The following is a 21,250-nucleotide window of genomic DNA, read 5'->3' on the forward strand; positions in this document are numbered from 1 at the left end:
CTTCACACTTGCTGCATGGAAGACCAGGGCCAGGGCTAGTTCTCCCATTCTAATATCCTTGGGCTGGTTCACACCCACCCATACCATCAGAGTCAGTTCTACAGTGCTGACCAAGTGAAGTGCAGGGCCTGATTTCTCAAGTCTTGCAGCCTGGGAGTGACAGGACCATCTTTTCTGCTCTTCTATCCCTGTTGGGGCCAACTTTCCTGCCTGCTTCTGCTGTTAAGAAGTGAGGGGCAAGGAGAATATCTTTTCCTTGCAAACATGAAGACACCACTGCATTTCAAGCAAGAGGTAACACCCTTAGGACTGGCTCACATCCAATGTCAGCTCTGCTGTTCTGCAGCTCATATGGGGGAGGTAGATCTCCTGCTGGGATGACATAGGGGCAAGCTGTCCTGCCCACCATAGGGGGTTCTTCTGCTCTTGTGACTCTATGGTCAGCTCTCCCACAATTCCCAGGTGAGGGGTAGAGCCCATTTTTCAAACCCCTCAGACACCAACTTGTCCTGGGGTAGAAGCCCAGATCAGACAGGTTTGATTGGCTTTTGGTGATAACAGAACCCCGCTACAGGTGGGACACAAATGAGGCACCTGATGGCAGTATAGGCCAGGACCCCACCATGGTCCTAGGTGGCATCATCAGCCACTTAGGTCAGGCTGTACCTTCCTACCCCTGAGTCTAACAGTTCTGCCTCTCTTAGTTGTGCCCAGATCCTTCTATTTCTCTTTGTCTTCCATTTCTCTACCACCTATTTGTTCCTCTTAGTGGTACCCAGGGTCTCTGAGTATCTGCTATTGTCTCAAGAATGCTATGCTCCACTGGGCAGAGGTCATCTTGAGCAGGGTCTGTACTGCCAGGCCTGCACAGCACTGGACTACTGGACTGGTGTTCATATCAGACTAGCTCCATGGCACTAATCTATTGGTGGACTTCAGCTTTCTCCTTTCTCACCCCACCTAAGTGGCTGTCTGGCTCAGGCTAATTCCCACCTGTGACCCACAGTCCCAGGAGTAGTTCTTCTTGTCTCTGACTTGCTTCCTATCCTGGGAGTTCATCAGGACCTACCTGGTACAGGACTGGTGGTGGTCTTAGGCTTGCTTTTTTCAGGGCATTTTAGGTTACAAATCATTCAGATGTTCAGAGAGTCAGAACCCTGAGTGTAGACATAGCCTCTCTCCTTTTCAACTACCAACACACATGTGACACAGTAGCTACATCTACAATGTCTCTGGGGCAGCTACAGTCCATTTTCTTATAAATTTTAAATGTGTTTTAATGAGACTTGCATAAATTGAAAGCAAAACTGCTTTCATTTTGCTTGCCTATATATTTTAAATTCTCAAAGGTTTATATAACAGGGAGTTTATATAATAGGGAGAAAGGATGCAATTGTGTGTCCTTCAGATTTTAATGGAAATAAAAGTGAAGTTTGTACAAGACATTTTTTAAATTTTTATTGTATATTTTCTCCATTTACATTTCAAATATTATCGCCTTTCCCTTCTTCCTGGGAAACCCCTATCCCATCCTCCCTATCCCTGCTTCTATTAGGGTGTTCCTTCACCTACCCACCTACTCCCAACAACCCACCCTAGATGCCTCTACACTGGGGCATCTATTGAGCCTTCATAGACCCAAGGAGCTCTGTTCCCATTGATGCCTGAGCTGGAACTATGTATACTCCTTGGTTGATTGCTTAGTCCCCAGAAGCTCCAGGGAGTCTGGCTTGTTGACACTGTTGCTCCCTCCATGAGGCTGCAGACCCCCCTTAGCTCCTGCAGTCCCTTCTCCATCTTCTCTATTGAGGACCCCCAAGATCAGTCCAATGGTTGGCTGCAAGTTTCCTCCTCTGTATTTGTCAGGCTCTGACAGAACCTCTCAGGAAACAGCTATATCAGGCTTCTATCAAGAAGCACTTCCTGGCATCCACAATAAAGTCCAGGTTTGGTGGCTGAATATGGCAGTGTTGCTGTAAATCTCCAACTCAAATAAGCCCCAGCAATGAAAACACAACTCAATTAATATGAATATATGCTGTGTGCCTAGAACGGACAGATCTACCACTATACTACTATCTTCCAATTCTATGAGACCCCTTAGAACTTGCAGTTTCTCCAGGCCATGTGCTTCTGCTCTGCTTTTCTTCTTCTTCCTCCTATGCGTCCTCTCACTCTTCCATTTTCTCCTTCTTCTCCCTCCTCACTTTCTGTTCCATCTTTCCTTGTTTCTGCCCAATCATCAGCAGTCCTTTATTTTACAAATTAAGGTTGGAAACAGGTTTGGCTGGGTTCTCATTCATTCCTTGTTCACAACCCCTTGTTGGAGAATGGAATTAACATCAAATATAATTAGCCCCATGGTTATCCACAGCAGGGCAGTCTCTGGATGGCCTTTCCTTCAGTCTCTGCTCCACATGTTGTCTCCATATTTCCTCCTGTGAGTAATTTGCTCACCCTTCTAAAAAGCACTGAGGCATCCACATTTTGGTCATCCTTCTTCGTAGGCTTCATATGGTCTGTGAATTGAATCTGGACAAACCATTTTTATTTAGAAATTTTATGTGCTAAATTCTTTTTCTTATATTTTAAGGACTTTTTAAAAATTTCACTCATGTGAGTATTAGGATGTTTGTGCAGGTGCCTGCTAATGCACATAGAGCTTGGAAGGTGTCAGACTATCAGGAACTGAAATTACAGGTGCCTGTTAGCTCAGGTTTCCTGTAAGATAAACAAGTTCTTTTGCTGTTATTGTTGTTTTTGTTTTAGTTCTAATAATAGTAAAATCACATTTTTTATTTTTATTTAATTTATTCACTGTACAATCCGTTTATTTACCCCCTCCACCCTGTACACCCTTAAACAGATCTTCCCCCAGCTCCTCCTCTGCTTCTCCTTTGCAAAGGAGATCAAAGTGTTTGTTTATGTACAAATACTATGCAGTTTTTATCATTATTGATCTGTAGGAAAGCTCAAGGTCATGGCTGGTGATTCCTTCCTAGATTTTTACAGTTCAGAATTGTTTTGGCTATCCTGGGTTTTTGATTTTCCATATCTAATTAGAATGGCTCTTTCAAGGTCTATAAAAATTGTGTTGGAATTTTGATGGGGATTGCATTGAATCTGTAGATTGCTTTTGGTAAGATCACCATTTCCATTGGTAATCCTACTGAGCCATGTGCATGGGCAATTGTTCCATTTCTTATATGGATTTATTTTATTTGTGGTTATTGTGATGCGTATTGTCTCCGTAGCTTCTTTCTCTGTCAGTTTATTGCTTGTTTAGTGGAGTGCTACTTACTGATTTCTTCGAGTTAATTTTGTATCAAGTGACCTTGCTGAAGGTGTTTATCAGCTGTAAGAGTTCTCTGGTAGCATTTTTAGGGTTACTTCTGTATACTATCATATTATCTGCAAATAGTGATACTTTCACTTCTTTTCCAATTTGTGTCTCCTTTAGATGTCTTATTGCTCTGGCTCGAACTTCAAGTACTATATTGAAGAGATAGGGAGAGAGTAGAGAGCTCTGTCTTCTCCCTGATTTTAGTGGAATTGATTTATGTTTACCTCCATTTATTTTGATATTGTCTATTGGCTGAGAAGCAAGCACTCTTAAGTATTTCTGCAACCCCGACTTATCTGTCTTTAGGATAATTGATCTGTCTTCAGGCACTAAAGATTAGTTCTTGTTTTAAAGACTTCAATACACACTACTCATTTTGTGTGAATTCTTTTTTTTTTTTAAAGATTTATTTATTTATTATATGCAAGTACACTGTAGCTGTCTTCAGACACTCCAGAAGAGGGTGCCAGATCTCTTTACGGATGGTTGTGAGCCACCATGTGGTTGCTGGGATTTGAACTCTGGACCTTCGGAAGAGCAGTTGGGTGCTCTTACCCACTGAGCCATCTCACCAGCCCCTTGTGTGAATTCTTTAGAATTTTTTATTCCATATAATTTGGAAGAAATGAGAGTATTGTATCTATAGTTTATTCTTTATCGTTACCTTTTCAAAACATTTCACTTTATACGTAAATCACAGATTGTCTTTAATTTATAGCTGGATATGTCACATTTTCAGATCTGAGCTATCACAAATCTATGATATAAACATTAATTTACAAATACTTGTGTCAGTGTATGCTTATATTTTGCTTGGGCGTGGACTATATAGATTATATGTTAGAAACATTTATTTTTGTCTTTTAAAGAGGAAACTGTCTTTCACATAGGTTCAGCCTCTGGGATATCGTTGCATTAGTTACCTGAGTGTGTGGTCTTTCCCATTAAAACATCTGCTTCAGTTCTGCATCATATGCATTCAATTTATTATGACATATTCCACTGTATTACTATCTGTTTGATGATGACTGATTAGATATCTAACATAAATTTTATTTTGTTAAGGTCTAGATAGTTTGTTAACATAAATCATTTCAAATCATTCTGAGAACCGAATAAGCAGTATCTAAGTAGTTTTTTTTCTATTCATTCCCAGATAATTTTCTTTTTCTTTTTTTTTAATTTATTTTTTATTAGGTATTTTCCTCGTTTACATTTTCAATGCTATCACAAAAGTCCCCCATACCCAATCCCCCAATCCCCCCAATCCCCTACCCACTCACTCCCCCTTTTTGGCCCTGGGGTTCCCCTGTACTGGGGCATATAAAGTTTGCAAGTCCAATGAGCCTCACTTTCCAGTGATGGCCGACTAGGCCATCTTTTGATACATATGCAGCTAGAGACAAGAGCTCCGAGGTACTGGTTAGTTCATATTGTTGTTCCACCTATAGGGTTGCAGTTCCCTTTAGCTCCTTGGGTAATTTCTCTAGCTCCTCCATTGGGAGCCGTGTGATCCATCCAATAGCTGACTGTGATCATCCACTTCTGTGTTTGCTAGGCCCTGGCCTAGTCTCACAAGAGACAGCTATATCTGGGTCCTTTCTGCAAAATCTTGCTAGTGTATGCAATGGTGTCAGTGTTTGGAAGCTGATTATGGGATGGATCCCTGCATATGGCAATCACTAGATGGTCCATCCTTTCATCACAGCTCCAAATTTTGTCTCTGTAACTCCTTCCATGGGTGTTTTGTTCCCATTTCTAAGAAGGGGCAAAGTGTCCACACTTTGGTCTTCGTTCTTCTTGAGTTTCATGCGTTTAGCAAATTGTATCTTATATCTTGGGTATCCTAAGTTTCTGGGCTAATATCCACTTATCAGTGAGTACATATTGTGTGAGTTCCTTTGTGAATATGTTACCTCACTCAGGATGATGCCCTCCAGATCCATCCATTTGCCTAGGAATTTCATAAATTCATTCCTTTTAATAGCTGAGTAGTACTCCATTGTGTAAATGTACCACATTTTCTGTATCCATTCCTCTGTTGAGGGGCATCTGGGTTCTTTCCAGCTTCTGGCTATTATAAATAAGGCTGCTATGAACATAGTGGAACATGCGTCCTTCTTACCGGTTGGGACATCTTCTGGATATATGCCCAGGAGAGGCACTGCGGGATCCTCCAGTAATACTATGTCCAATTTTCTGAGGAACCGCCAGACTGATTTCCAGAGTGGTTGTACAAGCTTGCAATCCCACCAAGAATGGAGGAGTGTTCCTCTTTCTCCACATCCTCGCCAGCATCTGCTGTCACCTGAATTTTTGATCTTAGCCATTCTGACTGGAGTGAAGTGGAATCTCAGGGTTGTTTGATTTGCATTTCCCTGATGATTAAGGATGTTGAACATTTTTTCAGGTGCTTCTCGGCCATTTGGTATTCCTCAGGTGAGAATTCTTTGTTAAGCTCTGAGGCCCATTCTTTAATGGGGGATAATTTTCATACATCTGTAAAATGTTCAATAACTTTTACTAACTAATGGGGAGACTGTCTAATTTATGAAGAATTCTGGTTTTATATGTGGGAGACTGAGTGTAGGAATGATTTTTTTCTGACTTATATGATCAAATAGAATCCATTCTATTTTTATTCAAATATTTTATGTATTTAGATTACATATTTGCCATTGCAATTTTGATTTTGTTGACATTTCATTCTCTTATAATGTCTGTAGCATCTAGTCGTTAGAAACTAGTGAGCAATGGGTGTTTGAACTTGAATTCTTTCATAAAGGAATATAACAGAGAACTTTTTGTGATCTAAATAAATTTTCTGTTCTTATTTCTGCTGCTTAAGTATGGAAGAGTTCAGTCCCCAGAGTATGCTTTAAATGTATTGTGTTGTGTAGATTCCTCTAATCTTACCTTTATCACCAGATATCTAGGAAGTTCCTATATAGTTATTGACACTCAAGTCAACCCTTTGATTGATTTTTTTTAAAGAGCAGAGTATATTTAACTCTTGAGGAGAGAACACAGACTATGTGTGTTCTGTATTACTAACAACTTTACATGTAACTTATTTGCCATTATTTTACCAATTAATTTTTTTCTGGGATTAATTTCACTAATCTAAATAATTAATATATTGCTAACTAGTAATATACTAGTAAAATGAGCTAAATATTTGTGGTAGTTATATTGGCACTAGATCTCTTAGTTTCATTACAACTAACCACCCTTTAATATGTTTGTTATAAGAACATTTAGGTAGTGTGAACTTATATATTATATTTATATATTAAAATCAACTTCCTTCATTTTACTTTCATCACATGTACACACATATTTATAAGAAATATATATGACTGTGTGTGAATATATGATATATTTAGGTCTTATTTACTGTTGTATTGCTATAAAGAGACATCATGACCTACACAACTCTTATAAAAGAGAGAATTTAACAGGGATATTACAGTTTCAGATAGTTATTCCATTATCATGGGGGAAGCAGGCCAGTATAGCACTGGAATTCCAGCTTAAAGCTTTATAAATCAATTCCCAGGCAGAAGGTATCTATCTATCTATCTATCTATCTATCTATCTATCTACCTATCTATCTGTCTACCTGGTATATAATGTACAAACTATGTAATATATAACATATAATATATGTATATGTATATATATATATGTGTATATATATATGCATTGTGTAAGCATATATTCATGTTTGAACATTTTACCATACAGTTCACAATTCATGTGTGTTTCCCTAATTTTCCTTAATAAAGTTTCTGGATGGTTTTGATTGCTATATTTTAAAATTAACCTAACAGAGTTTTCAAAGAACTTTTTAAGATTATCTATAAACTTTTGTATCATTCTTATTGCTTCATAATCTTAATATTAGAATTTTGCATTACTACATTCCTTATCATTCTTCTAGTCCTCTGTAGTGAATTTAATGTTAAATTTTCATAATTATTCATTTTTCGTTTACTCAGTCATGTGTAATGTACAATGCTAAATGGAATTTTAGTTGTGCAATTATTTTTGAAAAGTAATCAAAGTTTTTTTTTAACAGTTTTGACTTTTTAATGTTTTTCTAAAAGTTGTTAGTCTTTGGTATATTAAATCATAAAATTAAAATTATACATTTGCTCATATCTTTCTGATGTCTTATCACTACAAAACATGAGCAACAGTATACAATTATAAATTTCCTCTAAAAGTGCAACATGTGTCTTTTCTGTGTTACAATATTATCTATCAACTTCTATAAGGAGGCCACTTTATAGCATAAGGTCCAGTTTTGTTGATGTAAATTTAAATCTGTCATTGAGCAATACTTCAGTGCAATTGTGAAAGACTCCAAAGCCATTATAAGTAACAAGAAATTTGTCTTGTGATGAATTAGAAAGCTTCTCTTAGTCCTCCATGTTTTCTGCTAAAGATGACTTGCCCTCTTAGGTGCTTTCCGACATCCTCAATCTTTCTCTTTGTTTTTTTCATCGTACTGTTCTTCTACCAATATAGTCGAATCTACCATAATGGAATACCATAAGACTGGTCTTGCCCTACGAACCATAGCTGGTGTTATTTCAGTCCTTGTCTACTATTATTGGGCATTGGAGAATGTATTCCCCTCTCTATCTCCTAATGATTCTGTTGATTTCCAAATAACAAAAATATGTAAATACAAGTGTTTTCAGTCTAAGTGTGTATTTATTTGTTTTTTTTTTAATTAGTGCCTAAGTATGCAATCCACATAATCCTGCAACTCATGGTGATCATTCTGCCTCAGCATTTTAGTATTGAAAACTCAAGACCCAGCCATCTCAGAAACATGCTAAAATAACATTTTATCCTATGTTTTATCAATATTGGAAAGCTACTCAATAGTGAATGAGATATTTCATAATATTATATCCTGAATGAAAAGTGGTCATTTCAAGGAATAGAGTGCACCTGGCAGTAGGTCCACAGGTGCACATCATTCTCAGTCCTTAGGCACAAACTCATTCTAGAAGGTTTTTGTTGCTGTTGTTGTTGTTGTTGCTCTGTTGCTTCTGTTATTCCAAGTAAAAATGCAGTCTTGTGAAAAGACTTTACAAATTGTTAGTAGACTAAATTGAATAAAGTAATTTTCAAAGGTTATGTTCTCATCACCTGATTCCATTCACCATTGGAAAGCTTGAAATATGTAAAGTGAATAAATGAATTTTAAAAATGAGTGAAAAGTTCAAAACATCATCACAAATTTGTGTACAACAGATGTTGTTGTTATTGTGTTGCTGTTATCATTGTTGTTTTCATTTTAGATATGATGTTTATGTAGCTCAAACTGTCTTAGAATTTATTTTCTGACCCACATTTGTCTCAGATTCACAGTAAAACTACCTCAGTCTCTGAGGTACACAAAGAGCCAGAGCCCTCATTTTAGCTTTTATTTCTTCTCTATTCAATAAGAGAATAAAGTTAAATTCTTGGAATGCAATCCACTCCTGCAGCAAGTGTGATCATGATAATTTCTTATAGACATGTAACTCTCCCTCTTCTTTTTTTTTAATGAGAGATTGCAAACTTTTTATCTTAACCATATTCTCAATCCTTCAAATAAATTTTTATGGCATCTTGTTTAAATATGTCTTGCTATTGATGTGGTTCTGTTCCTTTGCTTTGATTGGTTATTGCAAACAATGCTTGATGCAGCTGTCTTTAGATGTTTTTATTTGTTTGTGCCTGTATGAGGTCAGCAGAAAAATATTAACGAGTTGTTCTTATTTGTAGTGTTGTGTAGCTATTTTTGGAATTGCTAATATTCTGGAGATAAAACAATGACAACAAAAACATACAAAAAACAAAGGGATTAAAAAGAAAGACCCTAAAGCTCCACAAAATTGTTAAGATCTGTAAATACTCTCTAAGGCAATAATACCAGTAGTAATTGCTGTGAGATGAGATCCTTATCTGGATAACCATCTGAAAGTTGGACAGGGAACTCTATGGATGAGATGTACAATTTTCATGCATTGTAGGGTACGATTTCTGCTAATGGTCTACAGTTGAGGTATTCATATTTTGGAGAGTAAAACTTCACCAATATTCCTGAAAGTTATAATACCATGCTCACCAATTCACTAGGCTACAGTTAGATGGTATCACTTAATTGGTCAGCTGTAGACACATTACTAGAATAAAGTGACCATCACATCTCCTCAGGGAAAATATTGAGCAAAAGTGCACATATTCAGGTATGAATTTTATAAGCATTCTTATGTTGTTCAGTATTATATTAATGGAAATGTCCTCTATTTTCCTAATGTTATTTTTAAAATTAACCCAAGCAATGGCTAAGATGTTGGCATACTTAAAAAGAATATTCTTCTCCAGATATTTAAAGGTATTTAGTTGGCGCTTTAAATCCATATTTTACATAATAGTCCTTAATACCTCTTACAGTCATATTTAGCAAAAATATTACTTTAGAATTTGGGTCTTTTATTATTGAAATTGTTATTTATACTGCATATATTTCAATAATTTTACAGAATATCTAAAACAGGTGAGTTCTATATTCTTTCACTGATGTCCCTTATTATGACAATAACTACTTGATTCTACTATAGAGGATTTATATTACATTTTCAAATCCAGCAATGGTCCTTTATCTAATATATATTATTTTCATTTTAATTGTTAATCTATTGTTCAGATTACTTTTGTTGCCATTATTAAGATCACAATCCCCCTTGACTATAATTACTCTTAACTTCTTGGTCAAAAATGCTTATTTTGATTGATATTGTTTAGTGTAAAATAGTGTGAAAGGACAAATAATAATTTTTCATTTACTTCTTTTTTGAAAATATCAGCACTCTGAAAATGACATAAATCCATGCCTAAGAAATTTGAGTACACTTTAAAAGAATACTTATTACCTTTGCTCCTCTTTCAACTTTCTGAAAGCTATAACTGATCACCATTTACCTGTGCCGTTCATCATATCAGAGTAGGCTATTGAAAAAATTAAAGCCTCCTCATTATGGTTTTGCTCCTTGAAGAGATGAAATCACTGTGCCTGGTGAGGGAACTCTGTGAATGCCACCCTACCCCGTGTTTCAGAAGCCTCAATGTGCTTGGCTGTATCCACACAGTACCATATGGAATTTTCCCACTGATTTACAGATATTGTTATAATATGTAATGGCAATTGATGACTTTTTACATTTTCATGAGCATCCTTTAATCTGAACGTCGACATAAAGTTTTACTTCTGCTAACAACAATGAAAATGTGGTAAAAAAAAAAAAAAAAAAGAAAAGAAAAGAAAAATTGCTTCTATCATTTGTTAGCTCTATATCCCATAATATATTCTTGAAATCTTAAGGGTGCTCACGGATTTATTATTTCAATTACCCTGTTAATGATACATACTATCTGAAGTGACAAGGATGTTTGAATGTGCTGCTGAACATAACTAAATCAATTCACAGAAGCGTGGTAAGAAAACACAGATTTATGAATATAGAGATTCATGGTATGCAGGAGCTCTAAATAGATGAGAGAGAGAGAGCTTTGTATGCAGCAGTAGAAAATGCATATATTCTGCACTGTGAAATAATATATAACAGGAAAAAGCAATCACTCTACTGAATGTCTTTGGTTACTCTATAAGCCATAGCAGCTGAGTTTGTGTCCTCTCTGTTGTAGTATGGAGTCATGTTTATATCAAACAAAAAGAACCTCCAAGTATTTATTTAAAAAATGAAATACAACAGAATCATAAATGACTAATATTCGTAACTAATCACACTGATAATGGAGTATATTATAACAAAGTTATAAATGATACATTTTTGAATGTGTATATCATAGGAGTTATTAAGCATCTGAAATAAACAGACTATATTTTTCTTATCTACTTTATGTATCATGGATCATATGACTATTTACTCCTAATTTTATATAAGATGCTAGAGCTATGGCAATGTGAATAGCTTTTATGAAAATTATCTCCATCTCAGTATAGGAGAAATAAGAGAAATTGATTTTTTTTCAATAACAGAATCTAAGTTTGTGGAGACATTTCTGGCTTAAGTGCCTGACCTTGAAACTGGTTGCTGGGTAGAATTTTCTAGACAATGTCAACATGTATTGATGCCTAGAAATTCAACTAGATGATTTGATCCAAAATGCAGCTGCAAAAGAAAGTGTATATGACATTAATTTACCTTAAAAGCTCTTACAGCTGTGTGAGATTTCCATAAGATATTTTTGCTCACTAAATCTCAATATAGATAGATAGATAGATAGATAGATAGATAGATAGATAGATAGATAGAAAGATAGATACAGAGAAAGATAGATAGATAGATAGATAGATAGATAGATAGATAGATAGATAGATAGATAGAAAGAATTTTACATTCATTTATTTTATGGTGTGTCTTTAAGTCAGAGGACAAATGCCTTGAGTTGGCTCAGGTTTGTCAGTGGGAACCCTTACCCACCAAACGATCTCACCTGAGCAATCTTGTGATCACCTTTACTATTTAATTTCCATGTGTTATTTGGCAGATGGTTCTTTACATCTGATTACACATCTATAGGGTCTGGTAAAATACATGTATAATCTGATGCCTTTTGACAGTTCCTTACCATTTATAGGTTTAATCTGCTTTATTCAAATATTTTAATATATCATATTTTGTAGTATATTTTCTTTTTTCTTTTTATCGCTACAGAATTTTATTTTCTGGTATTCTTTTTTCTTGGATATTTTCTTTATTTACATTTCAAATGTTTTCCCCTTTCTAGATGTCCCCTTTAGAAGCCCCCTTTCCCATTCCCCAACCCCCTGCCTTTATGAGGGTGTTCTTCCAACCACCCACTCCCATCCTCCTGCCCTTGTATTCCCCTATAGTGGGGCATTGAATACCCACAGGCCCGAGGGCCTCTCCTCCCACTGATGTCCAACAAGGCCATCTTCTGCCACATATGTGGCCAGTGCCATGGGTTTCTCCATGTGTATTCTTTTGTTTGTGGTCCAGTTCTTGGGAGCTCTGATGTGTCTGGCCTATTGATACTGTTATTCCCTCGATGGGGCTACAAAAACCTCAGCTCCTTTAGCCCCTTCTCCATCTCCTTCATCTGGGGACCCTGAGATTAGGCCATTGGTTGGCCACAAGCTTCCTCCTCTGTATTTGTCAGGCTCTGGAAGAGTCTCTCAGGAGACAGCCATATCAGTCTTCTATCAGCAAACCCTTTCCGGCATCCACAATAACATCTGGGTTTGGTGGCTGTATATGGGATGGATCCCCAGATGGGGCAGTCTCTGGATGGCCTTTCCTTCAGACCTGCTCCACATTTCATCTCCAATTTTCCTATTGTGATTATTTTGTTCACCCTTCTAAAAAGCACTGAAGCATCTACATTTTGGTCTTCCTTCTTCTTAGGCTTCATATGGTCTGTGAATTGAATCTTGAGTATTCCAAACTTTTGGGCTAATATTTACTTATCAGTGAGTATACACTGTGTCTGTTCTTTTGTGACTGAGTCACCTCACTCAGGATGATATTCTCAAGGTCCACCTATTTGCCTGCAAATTTCATGAAGTTATTGTTTTTAATGACTGAGTAGTATTCCATTGTGTAAATGCACCACATTTTCTGTATCCATTAGTCTGTTCAGGGACATCCGGGTTCTTTTCAGATTCTGGATATTATAAATATGGCTGCTATGAACAGAGTGGAGCATGTGTCCTTATTACATGTTGGAGCATCTTCTGGATACATGCCTAGGAGTAGTATTGCTAGGTCCTCACATAGTACTATATCCAATGTTCTGAGGAACTGCCAGACTGATATCCAGAGTGGTTGTACCAGCTTGCAATCCCACCAGTATTTGAAGAGTGTTCCTCTTTCTCCACCTCCTTGCTAGCATCTGCTGTGACCTGAGATTTTCATTTTAGCCATTCCGATTGGTGTAAGGTCTTTGTGATTTACATTTCCCTAATAACTGAGGATGTTGAACATTTCTTTAGGTGTTCCTGAGCCCTTCAATTTGTTCCATGAAGCCGCAATTAAGCTGATACCAAAACCACACAAAAAAACAACAAAGAAAGAGAACTTCAGACCAATTTCCCTTATGAATATTGATGTAAAAATAGACAATATAATTCTTGCCAACTGAATCCAAGAACACGTCAAACAATTATTCATCACGATCAAGTAGGCTTCATCCCAGGGTTGTCTGGATAGTTCAATATATGGAAATCCATCAATGTAATCCACTACACAAACAAACTCAAAGAAAAAAAAAAAGAACATGATCATTTCATTATACTGTGAAAAAGAATTTGACACAATTCAACATTCCTTCTTATTAAATGTCTTGAAAGATCAGGAATTCAAGGCCCATACCTAAACATAGTAAAAGCAATATTCAGCAAACCAGTAGCCAACATTAAATTAAATGGAGAGAAACTTGAAGCAATCCCACTAAAGTCAGGGAGGAGGCAAGGCTGTCCACTCTCTCCTTATTTATTCAATATCATACTTGAAGTTCTAACTAGAGCAATAAGACAACAAAAGGAGGTCAAAGGGAAACAAATTGAAAAGGAAGAAGTCAAAATGTCACTATTTGCAGATGATATGATCATATACTTAAGTGACTCCAAAAATTCCACCAGAGAACTCCTACAGCTGAGAAACAACTTCACCAATGTGGCTAGATATAAAATTAACCCAAATCGGTAGCCTTCCTATACTCAAAGAATAAACAGGCTGAGAAAGAAATTAGGGGAACAATACCCTCCATAATTGTCACAAACCACATAAAGTATCTTGGTGTGACTCTAACCAAACAAGTGAAAGATCTGTGTGACAATAACTTCAAGTCTCTGAAGAAAGAAATCAAAGAAGATATAAGAATATGGAAAGATCTCCCATGCTCATGGATTGGCAGGATTAATATAATAAAAATGGCCATCTTGCCAAAAGCAATCTACAGATTCAATGCAATCCCCATCAAAATTCCAACTCAAATCTTCACAGAGTTAGAAAGAGAAATTATTAAATTCATCTGGAATAACAAAAAGCCCAGGATAGCAAAAATTATTCTCAACAATAAAAGAACTTCTTGGGGAATCAGCATCCAGACTTCAAGCTGTACTACAGAGCAATTGTGATAAAAACTGCATGGTATTGATACAGTTACAAACAGGTAGATCAATGGAACAGAATTGAAGGGCCAGAAATGTGCCCACACACCTATGGCTACTTGATCTTTGACAAGCAAGCTAAAACCATACAATGGAAAGAGGACAGCATTTTCAACAAATGGTGCTGGTTCAACAACTGGCAGTCAACATGTGGAAGAATTCAAATTGATCCATTCTTATCTCTCTGTACAAAGCTCAAGTCAAAGTGAATCAAGGACCTTCATATAGAAACAGATACACTGAATCTAATAGAAGAGAAAGTGGGTGTACTGGCTGATTTTGTGTCTCAACTTGACACAGTCTTGAGCTATCAGAGAGAAAGGAGCTTCAATTGGAGAAGAGCCACCATGATATCCAGCTGTGGGGCATTTTCTCAATCAAGTTGGGTTCTATAGGAAAGCAAGCTGAGCAAGCCAGGGGGACGCAAGCCAGTAAGTAACCTCCCTCCATGGCCTCTGCATCAGCTCCTGCTTCCTGACCTACTTGAGTTCCAGTCCTGACATCCTTTGATGATCAATAGCAATGTGGAAAGTATAAGCTGAATAAAAGTTCCTCCCCAACTTGTTTCTTGATCATGATGTTTGTACAGGAATAGAAACCCTGACTAAGACAGTAGAAAAAACAAAACAAAACAAAACAAAAAAAAACCCTCAAACACATGTAGTTTATTTTCTAAATTATATTCAATTTTATTGACTGTAGGTTTTTTTATATTTTATTTTATCTATCTAACTATCTATTTATTTATTTTGAGACAGGATTTCTGTGTAGACCTGGCTGTCCTGGAACTCACTCTGTAGACCAGGCTGTCCTCAAACTCAGAAATCTGCCTCCCAAGTGCTGGGATTAAAGGCATGTGCCACCACTGCCCTGCTTGACTATTATATATATATATATATATATATATATATATATATATATATATATATATATGTGTGTGTGTGTGTGTGTATACTTATAAGTTTATAATAATTATTATAATTATTTATAATTTCCATCTTTCATGATGCTATCTGTCAATGTGCCTGTACTTGGAAAATCTTAAGTGTCTGAATATTTAAGAATTGGTATTTATAGTGTGGAGTATGCGGATATGATTGAGTTGAGGTGTTTATATTTGGAAGTAATTGGTCTCTGAACAATTCTGTCATAAGTGTGTTGTAGGGTCCATTGATAACAGCTTGGATTAGAAAAAGAAAAATAAAAGCTGTTAATGAGAAGAGAACAACAGAGAAGTCTAAAACTGAACTTATCAAATATTCACCTCCTGATCAAGGCCCAAGAGAGAGCAGATACAGCTACAAACAGCACAGGTAAGGGAGCTACTAAGTGTAGAAGGTAAAACTTGACTTGATTTTTTTTTAATTATTATTTTTATTAGGTATTTTCTTCATTTACATTTCCAATGCTATCCCAAAAGTCCCCCATACCCTACCCACTCTTGCCTACCCTCCCACTCCCACTTCTTGGCCCTGGCATTCCCCTGTACTGGGGCATATAAAGTTTTCAAGACCAATGGGCCTCTCTTTCTACTGATGGCTGACTAGGTCATCTTCTGATACATATGCAGCTAGATACACGAGCTCCAGGGGGTAATTTAAAACTACAGCTCTGCCAGGATGAGTTTTTATTAAAAAAATGAACCCATTTGTAAATTTGGAAAGTGTTCTTTTATTACTTTATATAGGAGAAGAATAGTATATATTTAGGTTATGTTTCTCCTCCAACTCCTGAACCACTTCTGACATCCTCCTCCTCCCCTCCTTTTGCCTGCCATCTTCATCCTCTTAAATAGCTCCCTGAGTCCCCATATTGCTGCCTATACAGTCACTGATGACTCTTTTTACCACCCAGCATGCACTGGCAACAGACTGGTAGCCATACCACTGAAGAAAGCCAACTCCTCACTCCTAGTAGCCATCAGCCACAAATAGTCTTCACTTGGTGAATGTCCCTCTCTCTTTAATTCAGCAAAATTTGATTATTAAAATCCTCGGCTCTCTATTTTCCATACTATGCAAAATAACTGCTTATTTCATTTTCCTCTAATGCTTTTCTATAAACAAAATAATAATAATTAATAATAATGATGAAAATAATAATAATAGCAATAACAATAGTCCTTAGTTTGTTTTTCAGTTAACTCATAATCCTACTCCCACAGATCAACATATTGTCTTTAATTATGGGGTGTAAATCACCTCAATTACTTCTTAATTACATATATGTAAGAAAGATTATTTGGCAACTAGTAAAAGGTCAGATGAGAGATAGCACAATTCTACTTTAATAACATAACCACCTAAGATGAAAAGAAATTTCTTTTCTTTCCTATAATTTGATATCCAAAGAGAAAATTGATAGCAACACTTAGATGAAGATATACTTTGTCATCACTAAGCTATCAGCAAATATTGAGTAGTTTATAAAAAACCCAGACATAAGTATCAAGAGGGGTTTATATGAGAGAGAGTACACGTAAAAGATGACTTAGCTGTTAGGAGTACACACGCCTCTTGGAAAAGACTTGAATTTACTCCAGTTTCATAGTATCCAGTGCCCTTTTTAGGTTGTGTGGATTCCTATATTCATATGTACAAAGCCAAACACACAGGCAAACATAAATAAAAATAAATCTTTAAAAGAATTAGAATGTTTTAGTGATAGTGAGAGTAAATTGCTCATTTGAATGGAAAGGATTCACATAGGCTAATATATCTGCATGATTAAGTACCAGCTGGTGGTATTGTTGGAGACGATTAGGTGGTGTGGCCTTGTTGGTGGAAGTAAAACCTCTCTCTCTCTCAATCTCTCTCTCTCTCTCTCTCTCTCTCTCTCTCTCTCTCTCTCTCTCTCTCTCTCTCTCTCTCTCTCCTCCCATGAATCAAGATGTAAAGCTCTCAGTTACTACTTCAGCATCATGCTTGTCTGCTTCTTGTCATGAAAACGTTAGACTAATCTAAAACTCAGCAACCTACTATGTAATTATGGTTTCTTTTATACAAATTTCCTTGGTCATGTGTCTCTTCACAGCAACAGAACAGGAACTAAGACAGAAGTTGGTAGCAAGGACTGGAATATTTTTATAACAATTCTGAGATTGGTGTTGTTTGGAGAAATATGGAAGATTTTGTGACTTTAGACTATGTGATGGTTTGAATGGGAGTTTTCTGCCATGAGCTGATATATTTGTATGCTCACAGCACATGAGCTATTGGGAAGAATTAAGAGGTGTGGTCGAGTTGAAGGAAATCTGTTCCTGAGGGTGGGGTTTGAAGCTTCCAAAGGGCCAGTATCTCTCTCTGACTACTGCTTGAGCATCAAGATATAAAGTTCTTAGCTACTGTATTAGTACCAGGCCTGTCTGCTTCCTACCATGAGCATAATGGAAGTACCCTCTGAAAGTGTAAGCACGCCTCCAGATAAAGGCTTGCTTTTAAAAAAAATAGGGTTTATTTTGTCATTGTATCTCTTCACATTGATAGAACATTAAACGCAGCAGATTAGGAAACCAGTTGAACACTTTAAGAGGCGCTTAATAAGCTATCCTAGTAGAAGCACGAAAGGCAGTGTTTCTGCAGGTGATATGAATTGTGGTGACCCAGATCAATAGGTTTCAGAAGGTAAGAATATCATCTAATTGGCTGGCTGAGAGGCCATTTTTTTGTGTGTGTGATATTTCTGCAAAGAATAGGGTTGTGTTTTGCCTTTGCCCTAAACATATTCCCGAGAATAAATGGAAGGTTTTTGGAGCAGTATGATTGTCAGAGGATATTTCATGACAGGCCGTGTCATGTAGTTACTAGTGACCACTCTTATGTACATCTGCAATGAAGAGGAAGAAGCAGGGCAATAAAGTGCACAATGTCGTTTGAGGAATAATGGAGCACCAGGAAATGTAAAGTTGGGAAAACTTTTTGAGCTCAAGCAGATAAAATTTTCACCAAAGGCCTCATTCAAATAGAATAAGCGAAGGGTGCCCCCTGAAAGACAAAATGCCACAGAGCTATGTTGTCAAATTATAACAAGAAATTAAGGAAAAGCATAAGCAACAAAGGAAATACAAATATAATTCAAAGAGGAGGCCTGGCTCCATTTCCAGCAAGCAGCATAACTTGGGAGCCTCAGCCATGTGATTCTAGACTCGTCATGAAGAGCGCAGGGAAAAGGAGACAGAATCTTCCTCCAAGTTTATAGAAACCAAAATGGCCTGCAAGGCTATTCCTGCAGGGATGACAGAAAAGTCTATTTGACGAAGCTGTGAGGTAGATCCTGGCTTTCATTAGTGACGCCACAATGGTAGAGATGTCAGAGCCACTGGATACCTGCCAAGAAGGGTCTTCGATAGGCTGTAGAAACAGCCAGTCCAAGGGAGAGACGCGAGTTACAGTCAACAAAAGGGATATCTAGAGAACATTTCGCCATCAGACATAGAGACATAAAATGTGGAGGTTTCCCTACTGGATTGCTGTTTTGCTTTGATGCAGGATTTCCTCACTACTCCACCTCTTCTACTTTTGGAATGAAATTCTGCACCATTTTATGTTTGGTGTATGCAAATTGCCTTTTCATGTTACAGGGTTTAGAGTTAAGAGATTGTCTGAATTCTCCGAAGAAACTTTGGACTTCTAAACCAATGTTGAGTCTGAGAAAGACTACGAGGACTTTGAACTGGACTAAATGCATTTTTCATTATGACGTGGGTACAGGACCTATGAGGCCAGAGAGTAGAATAAGGTGTTTTGAATGAGAATAGCCCACATAGGGTCATGTATTTGACTGGGTGCTTACTAGTTAGTTGAACTGATGTAGAAAGATTAGGAGGGGTGCCCTTGGAGGAGTTGTACCACTGGGAGTTGGCCTTGAGGTTTGGGAAGTCCTCTCTCTCATTCTCTCTCTCTCTCTCTCTCTCTCTCTCTCTCTCTCTCTCTCTCACACACACACACACACACACACACACACACACACACACACACTATTGCCTACGGATAGGGATGTAAAATTTTCAGCTCCTGTTCCAGTGCCATGCCTGTCTGCGTCCCACTATGCTGATCATTGGCTAACTCCTTACAATTGGAAAAAAAAAAGCCCCAAATTAGGTGATTGTTTTTGTTTTTGTTTTTGTTTTTTGTTTTTTGTTTTTTTTTTAATAAGAGTTGCTTTGGTCATAGTGTCTCTTCAAGCAGTATAACAGCAAATAAGATGGCATTTTAATAAGATTTTAAACTTGTTCTTGTTTGTGTACTAGTCTATGGTTTACAGGTCAGGTCATGTTTTATACCCTTCTTATCCTAAATGATTTATAGTTGTATATTATTGGTTATACCACTCAAGCGTTAACTTTTTGTTAAAACATATTTTTTTCTTTTTATAAGGTTTGTTTCTGGGCTGAATATTTGAGCTTTTTTTCTGCTGTGATTTCAAATCTATTTTCTAATATAAGTGTTAACAAATGGGATGGTAAAAATTTCAACAAACTTTATGTTTTTATTCCAGATATCTTTTCTTGTAATTTTGGTGTGAAAATGTGAGTCTAGTTTTGGAATATCTTTTAACATGAATTTATTTTCTACTTTGAGTTGAATTAGTACATTTTCGTAAATGTGCATGAATACAATACTTTCAGACTCTTTCTATAGCTAAAAATACACCTTCCTTGTTCTATAACCCAGACAGTAACTTGGTCAGACATAAGAATCTTAGGTAATGCATTCTTTTAAAGCTCTCTAGCTACTATTTATTCCATCTTTTTTTCCTTATCCTTTTCATTTGATATCATTGAAATTCCCCATATCAGTCTCACTGAGTTCACTTTGCTCCTTTTCGGCCTGACTCCATAAAAGAATATTTATCTCAGGCTGTCAGATATTTTTTGCACTCCTGCGATGTATTTTTATACTTCTTTTATTTTATTATTCTAAAAGATTTAGTATGCAGACTTACAACTTTAAGGAATTCATTTTAGTTTCTGTATTTTACCTTTGGATTATATTCTCATTTTTCTTAAAAATTTTTTCTGCAATTATTGATTTTTTTAAAAAAAAAACACATATCGTCTTTGATTTCTACTTTTCACATTCATGTTTGTAGCTAGTTTAGAAAGTCTGTAAGGTGAATTAGCAGGTAAAGGCTCTTGTTGCCAAGCCTGATTCTTTGTGTTTGATCCCAGAGTTCCACATAGTTGAAGTAGAGAACCAACTCCTACAAACTGTCTCTGAGCTCCCCATGCATGCCGTGGCCCGTACGTGTGCATGCATCTCCCCCAACCCACACATACATACATATCTGTACACATAGTCATATACTCACACTTGTAACTCTTTTATTTCCTGTCCTTATTTCCCTTCATTTCATCTACTGTTAACTTATATGATTTTTTATATGTTATGTTGATAACTCATATTTACTATTAGTGCTGGTCATGCAGAATCTGATTATAATGGGGAGGTTCCTTTGGCTTAGAGATTTTAATCCTATCTGATCCCATAGGCAGGTTTTATCCTCTTATCTCTTTATTCTTGGTGCATAAAGTAAGAACTCAGTTTGTGTCAATACTGGAGAAAATCCAACATCTGTCCAATAAAGCTCCTATGTCGGAGTACTAACCCAAGAGAATCTACCAATTGACTAAAGTGACATTTTAGTTTGAGTGTTTGTAATTTTTAAAGGACTTTTTATAATTAGCT

The 21,250-nt window shown here is 36.7% G+C and overlaps 1 non-coding gene across 1 annotated transcript; it reads right to left on the reverse strand.

Moving 5' to 3' along the window:
• Nucleotides 1-1,113: 1,113 nt before the first annotated feature.
• LOC115031412 (small nucleolar RNA SNORA17) lies at nt 1,114-1,243 on the reverse strand. The gene has a single exon (XR_003837051.1). It is a non-coding gene; the product is annotated as a small nucleolar RNA SNORA17 (small nucleolar RNA).
• Nucleotides 1,244-21,250: the final 20,007 nt, after the last annotated feature.

This window comes from Mus caroli, unplaced genomic scaffold (assembly GCF_978045245.1).
Source record: "Mus caroli unplaced genomic scaffold, Mus_caroli_1 scaffold_7, whole genome shotgun sequence".
NCBI lineage: Eukaryota > Metazoa > Chordata > Mammalia > Rodentia > Muridae > Mus > Mus caroli.